We start from the raw sequence: 21,672 nt of genomic DNA, 5'->3' as shown, positions 1-21,672 counted from the left end.
GGATGCAGACAACATAATTTTCTCCCCTGAGAATGTCTCTTTCTATGTAACTAGGCATACAAAAAATGTTTTTCGACAAGTGCATTTAATGCATTTTGCTACAATTCTAAATTTTGCATGCTTACATTTTTCAATGAAGATGAGACTGCTGCTTTTGGATCGTCTTCGTCCTCTTCACACTTGATTATGTTCAAGAAGACTGTTGCTCTTTGCTTTTTTGCTCACCTTGGGAAGTGGATCAGATAGTTTATTTGATAGGACATGGGTACTCACAAACTTTCTCTCAGGGGCCAAATTTACAGTGTGGTATGTGGCCGAGGGCCGCACCGTGGGGGTGGGGTCATTGGGGAGGAGGCGGGGCTAGAGCAACAAAAAAGACTGTGACCATGAGGTGGAACACAGGCCCCTGCAGCGGACGCCTTCGCCCACTGAGCCACCGGACCCGGAATACACATATCTCTCTCTGTCTGTCTCCCTCCCTTTGTCTGTCGCCCTCTGTCTCCCTCTCTCCCTCCCTCTGTCTCCCTCCCTCTGTCTCCCTCCCTGCCTCCCTCCCTCTGTCTCTCCCTCTGTCTCCCTCCCTCTGTCTCCCTCTGTCTGTCTCTCTCTGTCTCCCTTCCTCTCTGTCTCCCTCCCATTCTGTCTCCCTCTCTCTGTCTCCCTCCCTCTGTCTCCCTCCCTCTGTCTTTCCCTTTGTCTCCCTCTCTCTGTCACCCTCTCTCTGTCGCCCTCTGTCTTCCTCTCTCTGTCTCCCTCTGTCTCCCTCTCTTTGTCTCCCTCCCTCTCTGTCTCCCTCCCTCTGTCTCCCTCCCTCTGTCTCTCTGTCTCTCTCTCTGTCTCCCTCTCTCTCTATCCCCCTCTCTCTCCGTCTCCCTCTCTCTCCCTCTCCCTCTGTCCCCCTCTCCCTCTGTCTCCCTCCCTCTGCCTGTCTCCCTCCCTCTGCCTCCCTCCCTATGTCTGTCTCCCTCTGTCTGTCTCCCTCCCTCTGTCTCCCCCTGACTCCCTTCCTCTGTCTCCCTCTGCCTCTCTCTGTCTGCCTCTCTCTGTCTCCCTCTCTCTGTCTCCCTCTCTCTGTCTCCCTCTCTCTGTCTCCCTCCCTCTGTCTCCCTCCCTCTTTCTCCCTCCCTCTCTGTCTCCCTCCCTCTCCCTCCGTCTCCCTCTCTGTCTCCCTCTCCATCTCTCTGCCTGTCTGTCCCTGTCTCTGCCTCTATCTAGCTCTGTCTGCCCCTATCTCTATCTGTCTCTGCCTCTATCTGTCTCTATCTGTCTCTGCCTCTGCCTCTATCTGTTTCTGTCTCTATCTGTCAGTCTGTCCCTGTCTCTATCTGTCTCTTTCTCTATCTCTATCTGTCTCTGTCTGTCTCTCCCTGCTGCCCCCTGTCACCTCACCCAACTCTCACACCCTGCTGTCCTCTGTCATTCTTTGTCACCTCACCCCCGCTTGTGTGGCAGCTGAGGCAGCTTCCCTTCCTGGGCACACACACATCCCCACCCGAGTACTTCACAGGTCTTTAAGAGACCATTTGCATGATAACGAGGCTTTGTTGTATTTTACCTCTTCTTAGCGCCCCTGCAGCTTCACTCGGACTATCACTTGAATCGCCCGGCCCCCACAGAGCAGAGTCTGTGTTTGCTGACACTGTTAAAAAAAAACTTTAAAAAACACCGGTACGATGTCTGCAAGGTCCGCGGGCCGCCAAGAAAGGCTTGCCGGGCCGCTGCCGTACTTTGAGTACCCAGGTGAAAGGAGATTTAAATTCTGTTGAATTCATGGATGTGAAGATTATCTCTCCTAGCATCTCTTTAAATTATTTGTTTTTCTCTTGTAGTTGGACCACCAAGGAAAGAGTTTGGAATTTCCAGTTCTTGGAGTTGTTCTACTCATCATTAGATGGGTTCAAGAAATTGGTCTGAATCTGCTTTTTTTCTCTGCAAATAAATTATCAGGACTGTATGATATCAGCATTCCGGAATCTCTAGAATAGCTAGAATCTATATGTAGCGTCTTAGGGCCTTGTTTTTAGTTTGGGGGTGCGGCAGCCACCGCATTGATGGTCTGAGCGCCCTATAACAAGTTGGGCGGTCGGACAGTTATGGGACTGCTGCTGCCACCAGGGAGACACGAACCCAGGTGGTCTTGCAGCGGTCTAAGGCCCCTAATATGCTGGTGGTGCCGCTGCGGCACCGCCAAGCATATTATGAGTTTCCTCACCGCCACAGTTTTCATGGTGATGAGCCCGCCATGAAAAGTGTGGTGTTGAGGAAGCAGAGGGAGCCCTACAGAGGCCCCTGGTACCTCTGCGCCAGGGGTTGCATGCAGGGGCGCACATGGTGTGCTCCCCTGTCTGCATGAACCCCCAGTTCCTGCAGTGCATGGACTTGACAGTCCATGTCTTGCAGGAACATGCAATGGCGTTCCCATTGCGGTGCCTTGCTAAGGCTCACATGTGAGCCTTAGCACCGCACTGCCGCAGACGAGCCGCTGCAGGACCGCCCGACTTGGATTCCTGTCAGAATCCAGCGAGGGCCCACATTATGGCTTTGGTGGTGTGGCAGCGGGGCGCTGACGTGGCAGCACACTGCCACACCACCAAAGTCATAGTAAGGCCCTGTAGGAAGCTGGTTCTGTATATGCTATAGCAAAGTAAAGTATAGTGTGCACAGAGTCCAGGAAGTCCCCAGAGGGACAGCAGAGTCTAAATTAGGTAAATACTAACAGCTCTCTTTGTGGTAGTGTGGGCGAGCAGTTAAGCTTATCCAGAGGGTGTGTTAAGCATTTATTGTATTCACTCAATCAAGACTGATGGCACACACTCCGATACTCAATCCAGACCAATTAGGTAAGTTTAAAAAAGTTATACTTATGTTTTATTTCTAGAACCAAGCAGAACTTGGCACAGGTAAGTGAAATATACTCTCAAATGCAAGACTTAGCAAAAAAATGCAGTTGTGGATGTAATTGCAATAGTTACAGGTTTGTAGTGGCTTTCAAAACAGGTTAAATTACACAATTATTACTTTTTGATTGCATCGACTACCCGGGGTGGTATGCCTACATACGACACCGGGGATCTCACAATACAAGGTAAGTAAGTCTATTTAGGATTTGCAGTTTAGTTACTTTTTCTTTCAAACAAAGTTCAACTCGACACTTCGAACATTTTTAAAAACAAAACTCGTAACTTACGAGTGGGAATTTTTGGGGTTAGGACCGAGGTTCCCCGAGGTCTAGGTAGGCACCCAATTTGCACAACCAGCGCCACTGGGGCAGCCGGGTGCAGAGTGCAGGGACCCAACATTAGCCAATGGGCTAAGGGGGCCTTTGGTCAGGAACTGCTTACGAGCAGGTCACTCAGGTGTGGAAGCAAAGCTCCTGGGGTTAAGGTCAGCACAGCAGGGGCCAATATTCAGCACAGGAGCTGTACCAACAGTGGCACAGGGGAGGCCGGGAGCAATGTACCAAGGAAACATTGGGGCCCCTGTGGATTCCAATGGAGACTTTCGGTTCTGCAAAGATGCTGCAGGCTCGGGCAGGGAGGCTTCCTGAAGGTGACTACCGGCTGGAGAGGTACATTGGGTTCTTGGGTGATGCCTGGACACCGTTGTTTGGGCCACCCAAGGCCATGGGGCATCGGGTGCAGGGATGTCTTTTGGCCTCGGGTTCGTCTTACCAGCTTCAGTCGCGGTTGGGGAGACTTTTCAGGTTGAGACTGCAAGTGCCTGCTTGAAGCTTGGGAGAGGTCGGGTATCACCAGATCCCAGGTCAGGATCGCTGAGGAGACCTCCTTGTGGTGTTGGACCACTCGAACTGGGCCATGGGCGTTGGGTGCTGAGTGGTGCAAAATTGCAGAGTCGTCTGGATCCGGATTCTGTGGGTGAGTCTTTGGGCAAATCTGGTGCTCACGGGAGACAGTCTTAAAGACGGTTACAGGGCAGGTCCTCCAGGCTCTGGGGGGCTGCTGGACACAATGGGGTTTCGCTCTAGTCCTGTCGGAGTTAGGACAGGCTGGTAGGGCTGGGGCCAAAGCAGTTGCTGTCCTCTTCTTCCTGGGTCAGCACAGCTCTTAGGTCTTCCTTCTTTCTGCCTCGAATCTGAGGAGGCAAGGTTCACCCTAAATATTCAATTTAGAGGCGCTAAAGGGGGTGTGCAGGTCGGGACCAATGAGTTCCTTCCTTGGAGTGGGTACACCCCCTATCATGCCACCCTCCAGTGGGAGGGGGCATGAGCGTCTCCCTAACTGGCTGGGTCCCATCATCTTAAGGATGGAGGGCACTGAGATGTGCGCTTCACCTCACCTCCCCACCTGAGGGGTAGGGTTGGCAAAGGTGGGCACACCTCTCTTCCTAGCTTGGTTTTCCCACCAATTCTCCCGGACAAAGTGGGGTTCAGAACCGGTGGGAGCGAGTTGCTAGGAGCAGCAAAAGGCAGGGACAGCTTACAAAGGCGGCAGGCCTTTGAAGCTTCCCCTTCATGAACCCAGCCCATCCTGGGGGAGGAGGCAAGACACCTCTGCCTGGGATGGGTTTGTTTCTGGACCAAGAAAGCGGAGGCTCTCTACCCATGTGTCCAGAGACCTGTCTGGTGGTGACAAATGGTGGGTAGCCATTCAGGAACCACACCAGTGTGAGTCGTTTTTCAGGGGCATCTCTAAGATGCCCTCTGAGTGCTTTTTACAGTAAATCTTACACTGGCCTCAGTGTGGGTTTTGTGTGCAGAGAAGGTTGCTAAGAAACTTCCCAGAGTTTATTAAAGCCGTTATATAGCTGTGAAGTGTGTAATGACCAACTCCTAGATCATATACTCTTTATGGTTTTACTACACTTACAATGTCTAAGAAAGGACTTAGATGCTTTAGGGGTACAGGGCTCATGCCACTGTACCCTTACCTGAGGGCTAGTGCACCTCAGGCAGTGCGTTGCAGGCATGGCACACAGGGATGTGTGCCATGTCGACTCTTCACTTTTCTCTGCACCAAAACACACAGCCTGCAATGGCAGTGTGTGGGTGTTAAGGTGCAGAGTCTCTAATGTTGGCACAATAGGTGCTGCAGGCCTTAGAGGCCTTTCCTGGTCACAGTACCCTTGGTACCCATGGTACCTTTAACAAGGGGCTTACCTGTGGCCAGAGATGCGCCAGTTATGGGTACAAAGGTACAGTTTTGGGAAAGAACACAGGCCCTGGGAACCTGATTAGCAGGAAACCAGGGCACATTAAGCCAAGTTGCATCAGTTATCCGGCAAAAAGTGGGTGTAATCATGCAAAAAGGGGCACTTTCCTACAGGCTCCTAATGTGTGACTTGGTTCCTTCCATTTAAAAATGTTTTGGGGTGTTTAATGTTGCTGCTAGATGTTTTAGAGTAAACATTGTTGTCTTTGTGTCTCTGATAGAATCATCCCAGTTACGGTTGGCCTACAAAAGAATACGCCATTTATTGTACCCAACATATTCCAAAGCCACATGGATCACACTGTATCAGGCGCATTGAATACCACCCAATTATTATTGCCCAAAAATGAGGTACAGCATATTGACTTTAGTGTTTATCGCACCGACATCTACATGCCCAGTGATTTATTGGGTTACTTTTCCCCTGATAAATTTCAGCAGGTTTGATCAGAATTTCAGTTTGCTGAAATTTATCTGGAGAAAACTGTGGGGGGAGGGTTGGAAGGGGTGATGGGTTTACTGCACAACTTGTTAGTGTGATATGTGTGGCAACTGGAGCTACTGTACACATTACAATTAATCATTTCTAACTGGTATGGGGCCTAAACCAGGCTTTAGGTGGATTGGGTCCTCCTGGTCTCAGACCCAGTAGTAATTAAAAATTAACATTGATACAGTTTTCTATCAAGTCCTATATTCATGTCCTTAACTTTAATAGCAAAAGTACTGATCCCTTTCTAAAAAATGTAACGGTAATCCATGTTTTACTCAATTCTCCATTTCTAAAGAGTGTTAGCTATTTCCAGGATGTTGCGTTTCTGTAAAAAGAATTGTGTAATATATTACTCTTGTATGGTACATACTTTGAATTGGGTCACCTCCAGCTGTTTATAATGGGCCACAATTGAGAGCTCTGAAGTTGTGGCTGAATGCAGTGCGAGTTTCTCACAGCACCTGTCAGCGGGTCATACAAGGTGTTCAGTTTACATGATTATCCAACTGATGGCCTCCCTGCAGAGGGCATACATAGAAATGGTCATGTATTGCAGATGCAGTTGTGATTCTGTGCAAATGTGTGTCAAGGAGGTACATACCTGTCAAAATATTGACAGGGTGAAAGTATAAGAAAAGGCAGTGCTTACAGGCGAGTGGGTGTGTGTTTGGGATGGTTTGAAGTGAAGTAGATTTTAGGACATGCAATGAAGAGAAAGTGAAAAGAGGATGCTGAAGAGGAAAGAGATGAGGTGTAAGATGTGTTGATGGATGATGTGGAGAAAACAAATGTGCAACTGTCTAACACAGAGTGAATATAATGGAAGTGGCTGAGACCCTCGGAAGACCACTACCCTTTCACAGGCCTTAGTAATGATTCATTCATTCTCATAATTGCTGAATTTGAAAATGTTCAATATTAATTATTTACAATGAAATCATTGTTGTTACTCATTTATTGTAAACAGCTAACAACTATTGGCAAAGCCAATATCCATGCCTGGTTTTTGGTGCATGGCAGTAGTGTTATATATCTGGATGCAATAACAGGAAGCTCATAGAGGAATCAAAATACAGGCGGCACACTATGGGAACCACAGAAATTGTGTTTATGTATTTAAACCACGCCATTAATTGCATGGAGAACCCCAATTTTTTAGGTCTCGCCTGAGCCAGCGCTTTAGCGCTGCTCTGGTGAGAGTTTTAGTAAGTGGGATTTGGAAGTGCAAACTAGTGGCTTTTGCAGGCCTCTAGCTACAGTGCATGTGCGCCGCCGGGCGCGCGCACCATTTGTCCGCCTGCGTGATCACTTTCGCGGCCACTTTGATGTTCTCAGTGAGCCGCGCGGCCACTGAGAACATCAAAGCGGCCGTGAAAGTGATCACCATATGCTCTGCTCGCATCTCCCTCCCCCTTTTCGGAACATGGTTCGTGTGCGCTCGCTTTCGTGACTTGTTTTTTTTTTTTGCATCTTTTATATAGCGCAAACTCGACCCGAAGGTATTGGAGCGCTGTACATGAGCACCGTATTTACATGACATATTTACATATATGGTAGTGCAGATTTGTCTGTTTGCTTCTGTTCGCTTCTACCAGTGCATCTAAGCCTCAAAATTCCTCTCAAGTGTCTATAACCCTCATATTTTAACTGACAGTGTGGATCGGTCCCACATCTCGTTGCCTTTGTCTACATCTTCACTTATGTTGGCAGCAATTGCAGCTTTTGTTCTCCTCTGGCTGGCGCTGTGGCATGGGGTGCTCCCCTCACTTAATATCACCACGGCTATTGTATGGGGGTTCAGGCCTCTGGTATATGTGGCCACAAAGCTCAGGTCTCACCTACAGTTGTGTGTTGGCCTCCTCCCTTTGCAGTGCATGGAGGCACCATCTGCAGTGTTCTAAGCCCGGGGCTTAGCTGTGGCTGTGTGCCCCATCCTTCTGCTGGCACAGAGACTGCTCTGTGCACAGCTCTCCAAGTCATCCTTACTGTACCTCTGTCTAGACACGCAGACTGGGCCTCGGTACACCTGGGCAGGTTGTGTACGAGGCGGAGCGAGCGCGGCCCTCCAGCTGCTTTCACTGTGTGTGTTTTTTTAGACTTTGTATTATAATTGAATCTATATTTGTCAGCCCCTAAGGCCGGGGAAGATCGCATTCCCTGCAGCGGAGGCAGAGCACCTCTTACTGCTGATTGGCAGATGTTGATGACTGATGAGAGAGTCTGACGTTTGATAATGTATCTCTTTACCCTGGCACCCCAACAGGTCTCCACGAGCCGAGGGCATGTACACTCTCCAGCTTTACCTCTTTGTAGTATGATACACAAGAAGAAATAAGACTCCAAAACAGGTTCTTCTTCTTTGTAAGCAAAAGGATTTATTCCAGAGATAAGAAACCCACGACTTCTCCAACACCAGATCCCAGTAAGAATGATATTGTACAAGTTACATTCTAAACTCTAGATTACCCAACACAAACACATTCTAATCTTTAAAGAGACATGTGTCTAATCATTAGTACAATTACAGCATATAACACATCCCCCTTTTCACATAGAAAATGAAAACAATAAACAGCATTCAACATATCACATTAATAATAAACAAAATCCTTATTTCGAGAAGATGGAATTCTAATTCGAGAACTGTGCCTTACACACATGTGGTCACCAGAACCACTTAAATTTCTAGTATCACCACTGTCATCACAGATCTCAAAATTGTTATTCCTAGAACCATTGTCACCTTCCCCCTCTCTTATCAAAGAACTAGAAAAATGCGAAGACAACTCATTTTTATCTTTCTTGCCATTCAGATCACCTAAATTGAACCAATCCGAATGATCAAACAATTTACCTTGAGACCTCAACTTATCACAAATAATTTTTGCTTGACCCTTTTTAAGTTTAATTAAAGCATTCCGATTCCACCATCCCCGATCTTGCAACATAATCGACATTCTAGCTACCTTTGTCAAAAATTCTAGCTACCTTTGTCAAACATTCTAAACCATCTATGCCATGGTATATGTGGTTTCCCTGGATTGGTCAGAAATGGTGGTGGCTGCATCACATTGTTTGATGAAGCTGACATGCTTAAAATATAATTATATGCCCAGTATACCAAGTATGCTAAGTTTGAATTTGACAAAGAAAGATTAATAACACCTAAAAAGAAATACAGGTTAATAAATTACCTAAACATCACCTATGCAAGTAGTTTTGTACGTAAATATCACTAAGCTAAAAGAAACAGATTGAGACAATAATTCATGACACTTGAATACCTAAGTCCACCATCCCGCAGTAATACTCCTTAAACGAGCTATAACACCCGTTGTTCCATATGCTCGATCTCCGTTGTAAATAGAGAATCCAAAAAGACAAAAACTGGATATTTTCTATCCGTAATGTTAATGTCCTTCTATTCCCCAACTCAAGATGGCGGTTTGTGCGAGAATCACGCAGTGACGAGCAGACGTGAAGTGACGTTGACGTTGATGAGAGGCGTGACATTGACGTTGAGGCGCTGATGACAGATGTTGCTGAGATACGCGTCTGGTCCCGCGACTGCTCCCGTGACTCTAGTCGAACAATGGCGAGAATTAAAAATCAGCGAGCTGCAACGGAAAACTTGCCGTCAAGGTAGAGTGCTTTCTCTGAGATTTGATCAGCCAAAACGAATCCAACACTCACGAGTATCTCCGTGTCGATAACGCAGGCTGCACAATTCTGACGTTTCTAAACCCACAAGGTTTTCGCTCTGACGCTGTTCCAAAGCTTTCCACCAATAGTACAGAGATGCTTATGCTTAAGCACGAAAGCAGCGATATAATTAAAGTCTTTCAGGTTTTAAATGAGAACAAACTCACGTAGGTGCCACTTGTCTTCAATCAGATGATAGTGAATAAAGTTGAAGATGATCTTATCCAACTTGTCCAATCACGGTCGGTGGGTTCCTCAAAATAATCCCAAACGTCGCCAATATTTGTAGTATGAAACACAAGAAGAAATAAGACTCCAAAACAGGTTCTTCTTCTTTGTAAGCAAAAGGATTTATTCCAGAGATAAGAAACCCACGACTTCTCCAACACCAGATCCCAGTAAGAATGATATTGTACAAGTTACATTCTAAACTTTAGATTACCCAACACAAACACATTCTAATCTTTAAAGAGACATGTGTCTAATCATTAGAACAATTACAGCATATAACACTCTTTCATTGCCTTTCTGCTGCAATGTCAGCTGGCGCTCGCGCACAGAATGAATCTTGAGGCTGTGCGCGCGGACGGAATGTTGACATTGTGCACGCGCGGGTCGAATGTTGGCACTGTGCGCGGACATCTGATATATAACACTTCGGTCTGTGACGGTTAAGGCAACTGCACTCCTCAACTGGCTCTCGCGACGTTTCCACTTTCTAGTTAATAAATACTTCTGCACTACCTCATCGTCTCTTACTTCGCTCTCTCCAGTTTGCGACGTCATTTCTCTTCACAAACTCGTTGTATCAGATTAATAAAGTAATTAACAATTCAGTTTACAGATTGTTAAACACTCGGCAGAAAACCTTCAACATGCATTGGCATAGCCAATAGGTCTCGCTTTTGGGACCTTATAAGTGTTTAGTTATCCAGCACAATATCCTTGGTACAACAACATCAAGTGTTGCATGGCTAAACACTTATAAGGACCCAAAGGCGAGACCTATTGGCTATGCCAATGCTTGTTTTAATCTCACTTAAAGCCAGTGGTGGCTGGCATCTACGGAGGGGGCGGGAAAGGTGAGGGGGCTGCACATGCTCAAATATTTTAATTTTAAAAAAAGTTACCTGAACCGACGCACTCCGCTCCGGACCTCATCTCAATCGGATGCTGCAGTGCGCTGCTCTTATGCTATGAGAGCAGTGCCCTGATTGGAGGGAGCGGCTTCACTCGCCGCTCCCAAGGACACTGGAGCCCTGCACTTACTCTGACCCAGCTGTCTTACTGGGTTACAAGACGGATAGCCAAAGGGACGTACGCTCTTGAAAAAGTGCAAACACAGTCCACCCTCCTCCCTGCTGCTGTCATCGATTCCAGCAGCGGCCCCGCCCCCATCCTGACGCTCAGTTCAGGCTAGGAGGATGAAAAATAAAATGGTAATTAATGTATTACCATTTTATTTTTCATCTTTGGGGGGTAACTTAAGCGGGGCAACGCTCTTCCACTCCAACGGAGGAGCATCCCATGCTTGAAGCCTTGGCCAATACCTGCTGCCATCTTGAGGAAGGAGGACAGAACTACCAGTGAAGGACTCCCATCCGATGGAATGGAAACAAGTGCTAAAGGCAAGAAAGGAGGTGCATTGACAGAGATGAATGTGCGATTTCCACTGCTAGAATAGCAAGGACTACATAAACCCGAAATTAGATTCCCGCCGGAGGGGTGACTGTGGGTCTGGCTTGATATTCTGCAGCAGTTTCTACCAACTCACTTTAGGGGCACTGTCCATCAAAATTACATGTTTGTGTTTAACTGAGGAGACTGCAAGACGGTGGTGTATTGGGACAGCTGACATTACAAGAAGAGGTGTAGCGCGTTGGCGAGACCTAGCGAAGAACGGTGGGAGGGAGACATGACAACTTAGGCTGCAGAGATGTTTGACTAACAGTGCATGAAATGAAAACGCGGCTTCGCCTGAGAGGAGGCCGGCGTTGCAGTCATTCCCAGGGGTTAACAGGGTGGAAACGGCGGTAGATATTTACGACCGAATAACTGCCCCATTCACAGGGGTGCAAACTACATGTACCTGGGTGGGTCAGGTATAATGCTACAGATTGGAACAAACGGCATCTCGTTTGTTCAGACTCCCTTTTTGCCTTCTACGTCCTCTTTTAAACTTATTTTTCATGGAGCTGACACATTTTGAGTTTTACGTTCACCTAATAACAGAAAGGGCTTGACGAGGCTTGGTCATGGCGGCGCTTGAGGCGCCATGGTGCCGCCGGCGGAGCTTTCGCTGGGGCCTTCATGACTGCGTGAAAGGCGCGAGAGCGGCAGGTTGCTGAGCAACAGCTCGAGAAGCGCGGGTGCGTGCGCACTTTTAAAGCGCACGCAAGGCACGCTGACGCCGTACTCAACGTGAAAAGCAACCTCAGCAGGGTCCGAGTTAGTTATGGGCCGAATAGCAGGTTATCAAGCCAGATATCAAGGCCCAAGGACAAAAGCAGAGTGGAGACAAGCAGCTGGAACAGATATGCACTACATTGTGCTGAGACCTAGGCCTTGATTACGAGTTCCCTGCAGGAGCAGTGCTTGAAATGGAACTATAGAAGTGCAGGTACTCCTTGTCCCAGAGTACCTGTTTGCTGCTGAAAAGGGCTGGTACTCTCTCATTAAGACCATTGCAGCAGTGCTCAGAAGTGCTGGTGTTATACCTTTCAAATTAAAGCCAGTTACGGCTGGCATGTCCTGAGGGTGGTGGGGCTAGGTAAGGGGGAGGTGGGGATTAGTGGGAGAGGCCTCTCAGCGCTCACAAGAGCACTGAAGGCCTTTGTTTTCTCTAATCCAGCTGTTTTAAGACAGCTAGGTTAAGGTTTAAAATGTGCATGCCTGGGTGGCCGTTGCAAGACTGCCGGCCAAAGAGATATGTGCTTTTTAAACTACAGACACACAGCTCCCTGCTGCCGCTCAGCTGCAATGGCCCCACCCTGTCCTGTCCTGATGCTCAGTCCGGGACGGGTCGGTTGCTGAAAAATAAAATGGTAATATACTTTTATCACCATGGGCTTTTGTTTTGTGGGGCGGGCGATGCTCCTCTGCTCAAACAGAGGAGCCACCCCTGTTGTGAATAGCATTTTGTAGTACTATCGTAGTACTACTAAATGTGCTACAAAGTGAAGGTTATGAATAGACCCCACTGAATTTATGTTCAGGGCCACTGGAATTATGCGATTGAGTGTCTGCGACGATTTTCACATAATGATAGATTTGAAGTATTTGCCACATAATCCATCATCTGCTGCGTAATCTGCAGGTTTTAACAAAAAAACACATTTGTTTCTAGCTCAATCGGTTCAAAAGTTACTAAAAATGCAGCAACACATGTTGCCGCAAATTGGGTGGCCTTTGCAAAGGTTGACCAGTCACCTTCTGTATATTTGGGTGTTAAACTGGTACTTATGAGATGCAACCAACGCCCAGTGTTAGCAAGTGTAAAAATGACAAAATAATGAGCCTTTACTTTCACAAAATGTACTGCATTACGCCACATAATTTGGCTTTTCTTGCCACATAATTTACTTAACCTTGTTGCGTAATTTGGCCCTTCACACCGCTTAATTCCAGTGGCCCTGTTTATGTTTTTTTTAGAGAAAAGTGACAGAACATCCATTGAACTTTGTAAGACTGCAGATTATAGCACAGGGCTTTAAAGGTGTAGCTTGCACAATCAAAAACGTCATTTTGAGAATACTTCAGAGGCTTAAAGATGTGAACGTCATAATTTAACTACAATGCAATCTATGCAAGTGTTTGACATCGTGATTCGCCTATTTTGTGTTTCGCGTTTAATAAAGTTAAAAGGCCCTTAACTGAAGCAGTGGCTATAGAATACAAAAACATTTGAAGGTTAAATAGGCCTGAAAATCTCTTTTTGTTGGCAAAATGTAGACTCAGGAACATATCTGCACTGTGACGTAAGCACACAATTCTAGGCCCTGCTGATCCCCAGATAAATAATGCAGACTTCGAGTCCCTGCTTCCTCTGCCTGGCATACTGAATTCTCTTGTTGCTTTTGCAATCAGTTTGTTTATAGTCTCAATGCCATCTGAAAGGACAGTAAAGTGAAGGGCTATTCAAAAAGTGGAAATAAATACATATAAATAAGTAAATGACTACACTAAACACTGGGTAATTTGTACATTCCCAGTATTCGGGGACTAAAATGAGGAGGGATTGATCAGACTTCGTAACACTAAGTCGCAAAATGACGAAGTCACCAGTTATATGAACCCTATCCCCTGGCCCTAACAGTAACATCAAAGGAAACAACTTCAGAAGATGAGATCTAGATCCAAGGAAATATATATATGCATCATGACAAATAAAAGAATGACAGAAATGAGCGACTTCAAGCAGTGTTGCCAACCTTAAGCGCAATACCACATCTCTTCACCAGCACGGAGCAGTTGCTAATTGCACTCACTGTGGCTTTCAGGTGGTTGTCGATATACATCCATAGGCCAATGCCTCTATGAGAAACGTCAGTGTTTGTAATAACCACTAGATGGCACTAGAGTCCTATGAACGATGATTTGATAATGACTAAGGAAGTCTAAGGAAGAATACTGGTTCTGAAAGTTTTAGTGGACAAAGAATCGTGATTTTCTTTTTAAGAGAAGGAGGCTAGCATTATGCATTTACTTTTATTCACTACTTCCAATCAGCAAGCACTTCAAGGTTCTAAAAACAGAGCATTGCATGACTGATAAAGACAGTGGCGGCTGGTAATATTTGAAACTGGTACGGCGTAAAACAATTGTCGTACTTCACTGTGGCAAGGGAGTGAGCCTGGACCACCTACGGCTATACTCTTTCTTTCAAAGAATTAGGGGAAAAGCAAACAATACTGCTAGTGACCTAGAAACATAACTACTAAAGTGAGAGCAAACAACAACAAACAAAAAAACATGTATCAATTGAAAAAATCCAGAGATGTGTTGACTGAGAAGCAACAATCGCCTGTAAGAGGCCACGCAGGGCCGTTTCTACCATTAGGCAACACTAGGCAGCCGCCTAGGGCAGCAAAAGGGCTAGGCGGCAAAAGGGGGATTTTTTTTTATTTGAAGGCAGCAGCACCTATATGTGAGTGCAAGTGCACCTGCTTGTACATGCTATGCATCGCACCCTAACATAGTGGTGTGTGGAGTTGGCCGGCGGTACCAGTGTATGTGGGTCCCCAGGGCCGTCAATCTTGTAGCACGGGAAAGCGCTACCAATGACGTCCCTGAGCATCATTTTTAGGCAGTCCCCGAGCAGTGCTTTTTATGCAGCAACCAGTGACGGTGACTCGCGGATGCGCACGTTACACCACCATCTCTGTGTGTGTCGACTGCTTTGGTACCTTGGTGAATTGATTACTGCTGCCAGTGCCATACAGTCCTGTCCTGTCATTTACTCCGAGTCCTCCCACTTTGAGACCCCAGACCAACCGGAGTCTCACTCTCTGGACTGACCGACTCGTCTCTGCAATCTACTCAGAGAAGGTTAGAGTTTACTTCTTTCTATCCGATGTTGATTTGGCACGGATGAGCTTCTTTGCTAAACAAGAGAGCTGGGTTCCAATTTCCTTTTGCAGTGCCCAAAGGCTGCTGCTAGATCATAGATGTCGTTACATCCCCACCAGGGAATAACACCCTTTTTGCATTTCCTTATCGGTGGTGAGCATGCAAGCAATCCAATCTCCCACAGAGCGGCTCAAACCAGTTGCCGAGTAGAAGTGGGGATAGAGAAACAAAGGATAGAGGAGGTGGTAGTAAGCAATGTCATTTTAAGGCGTTTTGGGGTCCTGGGAAATAAATATTTTGGGGTACCTTGTTTGGAACGACTTTGACTTTTTTATTACCCATGTTTTCTAATTCAAGCCCCATCCATGTTTACTAGCATTAATTAATTATACGTTAAATGCTAAAATATAAAAGTTCACAGAAGTGAACTAGAGTAAAAGGGTCCCTGGGCAATTGGCCACTTTGCCCATGCCTTAAAACGTCTCTGGGCGTAAGTTAAAATGAAGGTGTCACATTGCAGAATGGGGTTATGGTCAGATTGTCGTTTAGGGCAATCATGTAGTGCCTGATGGGCTGGTCTGAAAACTCAGTGTATGGGCTGTTTTTGGGGCTGTTTCTGCGCCTGTTTTGTATTCTGTTAGGTCGGTTTTTAGTGGTGATTATCCTGAAATAATTGCCTGCAGTAAGCTCAAAGATATCAAATCTTCCCTACGGTGCAAAACACTTATACAGCGTGTTTTTATAAGTTCAACACTGCCCTAATTTCATTAATGCATTAATTCTTCTAGCCTGGATGGCAGAGGGAGAGAGTAATGGTAGTAAAAGGGAGGGGGCAGCATTTTTCACTCCTCGCCTAGGGCGACAAAACACCTTGAAACGGCCCTGAGGCCACGTTATCGAATAATTCATTCACTCCTGGGGAAATCTTAAGGGGGCCAGCCAGTGAATGATGTCATGTATCTCAAAAGCCAAACAAACGTCATCGAGCAAAGGGGCATTCTAGAATGTATGTTATTGGTGACTGGGGAAAGTGTACTGTTTATCTTGGCTACCTCTACGTTTCTGAATGCATGTGCTAGACTAGTATCTTATGCAATCCTGTTTTCCCTTTGCACCCTCTTTTCCCTTTTTACCCTGGGACTCGTAGTCCCGAAGTTATAACCGGCTAGCATCCGTGATACCTCAGGCCACACGTGGGAGAGATCACGTGACTCGCGTGTCACGTAAGTGAGCAGCCAGCAGGTAGTTAAAAGCTCTTGTAAAGGTTAGCCCTGCCATTATTGTCTCCCAACCCCCCCTCCCAGTGGAGGCTATGGTCCCTCCCAGGAGGACGCATGTGAATAGGTGTTGTGTCTTCAGAGCCCGACCCGTGAAATCTCTGCATCCCCACTGCCCCGCTGTTGGACCTGTCAGCCCTTGGGTGGTCTCCCCATCTATTTTTGATCGTGCCTCATTTTTTCCACCCTCATTTTTATGTTGGACCCCCTACAGCAAGCCTCGCCGAGCTCGGAACTCTCCGCTTAATTTGACCCCCTCCCCGGCGCGGGGGCTAGAGCGCGCTCACCGCCGCGGCCCGGAAGCCTGAAGTGTGCCCCCTCATCGTGTCGAGGCCCGCGGAGAAGCCCGGGGCCCCGTCGCTGCCGTCGCAGCTGCTGGAGAAGGTGCGTGAGGCTGTGGCCTGCCCCCCGTCGCTGAAGAATCGACTGCGGAGACCGGAGCTGGGGTTGGACGCCTCAAGATGTCGAGATCAAGGTAAGCCGGGAGGTTTGGGACGGACCCCGGTGCGCCCCCTACCGACCAGGAGCAGCACCGCACCCTGAGACCCTGGTTCCCCTCCATGGGAGTTACCCCGTTCACCCAGGACTGTGACACCCCTCCGAGGGATTGGCCCTTCCTACGAGACTGTCGAGTACTGTTGTGCTCCGTGAACTGCCCTGAAGTGCCGGATGCTTGCACCTTACGAGTGGCGCTGTGGTTGTAGGCTCTGCTCAGAAGTGCTTCATTCTGGTATATTACGAGTAGCGCTACGTTCGCAGGCTCTGCTCCGAAGTGTTCAGTGCTTAGATATTACGAGTAGCGTTATGATCGTAGGCTCTACTCAGAAGTGTCCAATGCTTAATTGTTACGAGTAGCGTTATGATCGTAGGCTCTACTCAGAAGTGTCCATTGCTTAATTGTTACGAGTAGCGTTATGATCGTAGGCTCTACGCAGAAGTGTCCAAAGCTTAATTGTTACGAGTAGCGTTATGATCGTGGGCTCTGCTCAGAAGTGTCCACTGCTTAGTTATTACGAGTAGTGCTGTGTTCGTAGGCTTTGTCCACAGGTATACCAGGCCATATTGACGCTTGTAGCGCGGAAATCGCCCACTGAGGCGCGAAGGGTACCAGGGGTAGCGGTAGCCCGCGAAGTCCGTCCCGAGTCCCTGCTTGTCCCCAGGGGTGGCGCTGCAATCCCCAGTCCTTACAACCAAGGTTAAGATATACCAAGGTGGCCTAGGGCCTCGGGGGAAAGTGCTGGTGAATATGATGCTGGTGAATCCAATGCTACTCTTTGTGAGCCATGCCCTTGTTATCTCATGAACTGCATTGTTATCTCATGAACTGCATTGTTATCTCATGAACTGCATTGTTATCTCATGAACTGCATTGTTATCTTATGAACTGCATTTATATCTCACGACCTGCATCTATATATAAGGAACTGCACTTACATTTAACTGCTCGGATAAACTTGAGTTATTTGCATACATTCTACAGTGTGGCGTCCCTTATTGTGTGCGTTCCTTGCTTCAGAGGATGTGTGTGTTGTATGGTCGCTTTACACAGAAGCCTTTGGGTGCCCAGCCGCTCGAGTCACGTTACCCCCTGTGGTAAATATTTCATTACCGGTACTATTTTTTATGCGGTAAAGTCTAGTAAGAATAACTCAGTAAATATAAGAGGCAGAATCCGTGGTATTAGAGGTTTTAAAAGGCTTTATTCCTATACAAAGGAATACAATTCGAATTGTAGGCTTCTATTCCATCACCACGAAAGTTCAGGAAGGAAGGGCATACATTATTGACAGATAATCGGTTTTATAGGAAAATGCATTACAGTGAAACAGATGCAAGAGGCGTAACAGCTGATAATACAGATAAAATGTGCATACGTAACTAATAAAGGCGGTCATATGGGCGTAATTTAATAAACGTCATTATACATGATGTCACAAGTGGGTGGATCCATAAAAGAATCCTGCGATGTCAGCAGAAATATTTGGCAGAGATGCGCGCGCAGCCGCATGACGTGTGATTGACGTGCAACTAGAGGGTGAAAGGGACTTGACATTTAGCTCTACATGTGGAGACAGAAGTCTGGGGGTCATGTCAACCTAATCCCAAATCATATCTAATATCCTATGTTTAAAGAACTGTGTTATCCAAAAGGAAAGGTCTCTAGGATAGAATCTATTCTATACTGACTGTTAGTACGTGTACAAGCGTCTAAGTGTCTACATGAGATGCGAGGGGGTAGGAATATTCCATGGTAACGGAGGCTATGAATTACTTGCATGTGGACAGCGAGGCCTGGCCCTTTGCAGGGTAGCTGGAGGAATGTTTACCTAAACTACTAGACAGGAATGCATCGGATGAGGAGCGGAGTAGATAATCTTGAAGGTGAAATACAGTTTTTGGCAGGCAACAGGCTGGATCAGGCACCGTTAGCCGCGCAGGGAGTAGGACAAAGTTCATGGATGCAGATGCAGGCTCAGACTGGAGCTTTCAGAGGCAGAAGGCAGGAAAAGGCTTGATGACAGAATTCAGGGCCTACTCGCCTGAATCTGTAAAATGTGGAAAGTGAACCACATAAAGTCGGTGGCCTTTCATGCTTAGGAATGGAATATCTGACCCATTCATGGCGGATCTGAAAGAGGACATGTTGATGGTGGACGCACATGTATTTGCGTCTTCAAAACTGGAACTGGAGGGAACATACATGTACTCATAGCATGCACATGGAGCCGTTGGGGTCTACGATAGGGGACATAACTGATCACAAAATTCATATTTCCTCATTCCCTCCTTGTCCCCTACGGACCCTCAGGAGATATCGATCTTCATCAATCCATCGATCTGTTCATATAGCATCATTTGTTCTTCTTTCTTCTTCCGGGATCTTGAACGAAAACGTGGATGTGGGATACACGATGTGGCACACAGACCACAAATCGCTGGCCCACATTGTAGACATAAGCAGCAACTGAATAGTATGAGAAAGCCAATACCCAGGAAGGATAGGATTCTCCATCCCCAGGCTGACAACACGCCCCAGAACCAACCGGACCAAGTCCAGGTGCCTGGACTCTGGTGTATCTGGCTTATAATCTTATGAAGGCGGGTTATGGCTTTATATACCGACGGCGAATTTTCTGGTATGAAAATGCAGCAACTTGATCCGATGACCCTACAAGCTCCGCCCCTATCGGCCAGGATGACGTCAAGGACAAGACGATTTTGAAGCACAACAATCCGCATAGCAGACTGCTCTTCTGTTAAATTGCCTAAGGCGGAAATAGTTTCGTTCACTACTGCTTCAAGGGTTCTGGTTAACCTACGTATCAGCTTACTATTAGTGACTGTACCTATATAGGGGAAGAAACCTTTATTGAAATCTGTGTATTTTTCCTATGCTGTTTCAGTGTAATCGACAATTGGAAGATCTCTCTGTTGTCTATTGTGTACTAAATGGGTATTTCTGTGATAATCAGGAGGAGCTAGGAAAACAGGTGGCAGAAGGAATGCTATGTAACAGGTACCATCCCAATCTAAAGGTAGACATATATATGCGGTCTGGCCACATATGAAGTAGGAATGATGGGAAGCTCTAAATGTAGACTTGCCTTGGTCACTGAATTTTATTACAGTGGTGCATTTACTATGGCCCATGTGTATGGAACCATTCTTTCTTACACATAATTCCCCTTTAACTGGGAATACTGACATAGCGGGCAAGATTGGTGTGGCTTCAGATTCAACGTTCAGGATCATGAGGTTAAGTGTAAAATTACCTAATCCATATACTTCATTTTCTAGATCAGTTCCTGTTCTTTTGGGAAGTCCCTCCTTGTTAGGGTAGCAGACTTTAAGCAAAACTAGGTTCAGGTTTCCCCACACCCAGTTGTCTTGGTAAACTGCGGAATTTGAATCTAGGGAATTAATCAAACTAAACCATGCTCCACAGGAGCCATGGTGTGTGAACGGATATGGAAAGAGGGGCAAAACTCCCTTATAGTTCTGATAGGGAGGGAGTCGGCCACATATCCAACAATTTGTGGCATTGCTGGTCTGATGGGAATGATGTAACATACTAATGAATGTGTTGTTGCGTAGCGCAAATCTATAGGACAACTCATGCGGAGGTAATTTGCTAAAAGAATGTTCTGCAGTTACATTGTAAGCACGCTTAAGAATAGGGTAATACATATGCAATAGTACGCTGAAAACGATGATCAGAAGACTTAGAAAAAACAAAATTAATAGTGTTACTGTGCAGTGACTACGAAGTGATTTACAATACGCATGCTTTTTAAGCTGCATCTGTTGATTTCTTTCTCTATTCCGGTCTAGAGGATACATGTCAGAGACGAATTCAACCGATTCACCTTGGAGAGGACTTAAACAATCAAATTGTTTGACTTGCTAGACCTCAATTTTAGTTTGTACAGTTCTGGTTTTGACTGCTCAACCAAGGGGAGTTTTGAGTGTGTCTGTGAGGGAATACAGGGTTGAGTATTCACACTGGATGGTAGTCCATAAAATTTCTTGATATGACTCGAGTGCAACCACCCTTTACGACCCTCAATCTTCACGGCTGTCCTTGTAGTTAGTAGAACTAGCTTCGGTGACTTCCACCTAGGCTCCAGTTGGGTCTTCCGGTCGAAATTCCGGACCAGAACCAGGTCACCAGGAACCACGTCATGGGGCTTCCCCTCAGTATTATCGGGAAAAGCTGCGGCTACCTGTGAACGACAAGATTGTAGTGCAGACATCAAGGAAGCCAGGTAATCTGTCAGCATATTACAGTCAACATCAGTGATTTTGCGAGGTATAGGCGTCCCCCACATATTTGGTGGTCTACCGAAGATCACCTCGTACGGGGATAGCCCTGTTCGAGAATGTGCTACCATTCTCATGTAAAAGAGCGCAACTGGTAAGGCTACTATCCAATCGACACCTTTTTCTCTACATATTTTGGACAATCTAATTTTCAGAGTTTGATTATGGCGTTCCACGAGACCTGCTGCCTCGGGATGTCGGACACAGTGAAATTTCCATTGGTAGCCTAACAAAAGGGAAACGTGTTTCATTAGTTCGGATGAGAACGGCTTGCCGTTATCTGAGTAGACAACACGTGGTAAACCGTACCGTGGGAAGAATTCTCGAACTAACTGTTTGGCAGTAGTCGGGGCAGTGTAATCTGAAACCGGGTAGGCTTCTGTCCAACGGGAAAGAGCACAGACAACTACAAGAACATATTTGAATCCTCGACATCGTTCCATCTGGATATAATCCATCTGGAGGACTTCAAAAGCATGATCGGGAGGTTGAAATCCACCCTGCTCTACGGGGATGCTTTTACCTGGATTAAACTGACAACATATCATACAGGTACGTACTTTCTGTTTAGCTGCTGCTCGCAAGTGTTTGTTGAACCAAATGTGTTGAATGCTGTCTAGCATAGCTTTTTCTCCTAGATGCG

General features: G+C 46.6%; 1 long non-coding RNA gene across 1 annotated transcript in view; it reads left to right on the top strand.

Annotated features, from left to right (window-relative positions):
* The window catches only part of LOC146854198 (uncharacterized), a 104,268-nt gene that overhangs the window by 21,239 nt on the left and 61,357 nt on the right, over positions 1-21,672 (top strand). The window lies entirely within an intron of this gene.

This window comes from Triturus cristatus, chromosome 4_1 (assembly GCF_964204655.1).
Source record: "Triturus cristatus chromosome 4_1, aTriCri1.1, whole genome shotgun sequence".
In the NCBI taxonomy this organism is placed as follows: domain Eukaryota; kingdom Metazoa; phylum Chordata; class Amphibia; order Caudata; family Salamandridae; genus Triturus; species Triturus cristatus.
Note: the sequence above shows the minus strand (reverse complement) of the source record. Positions and strands in the feature narration are given on the sequence as shown.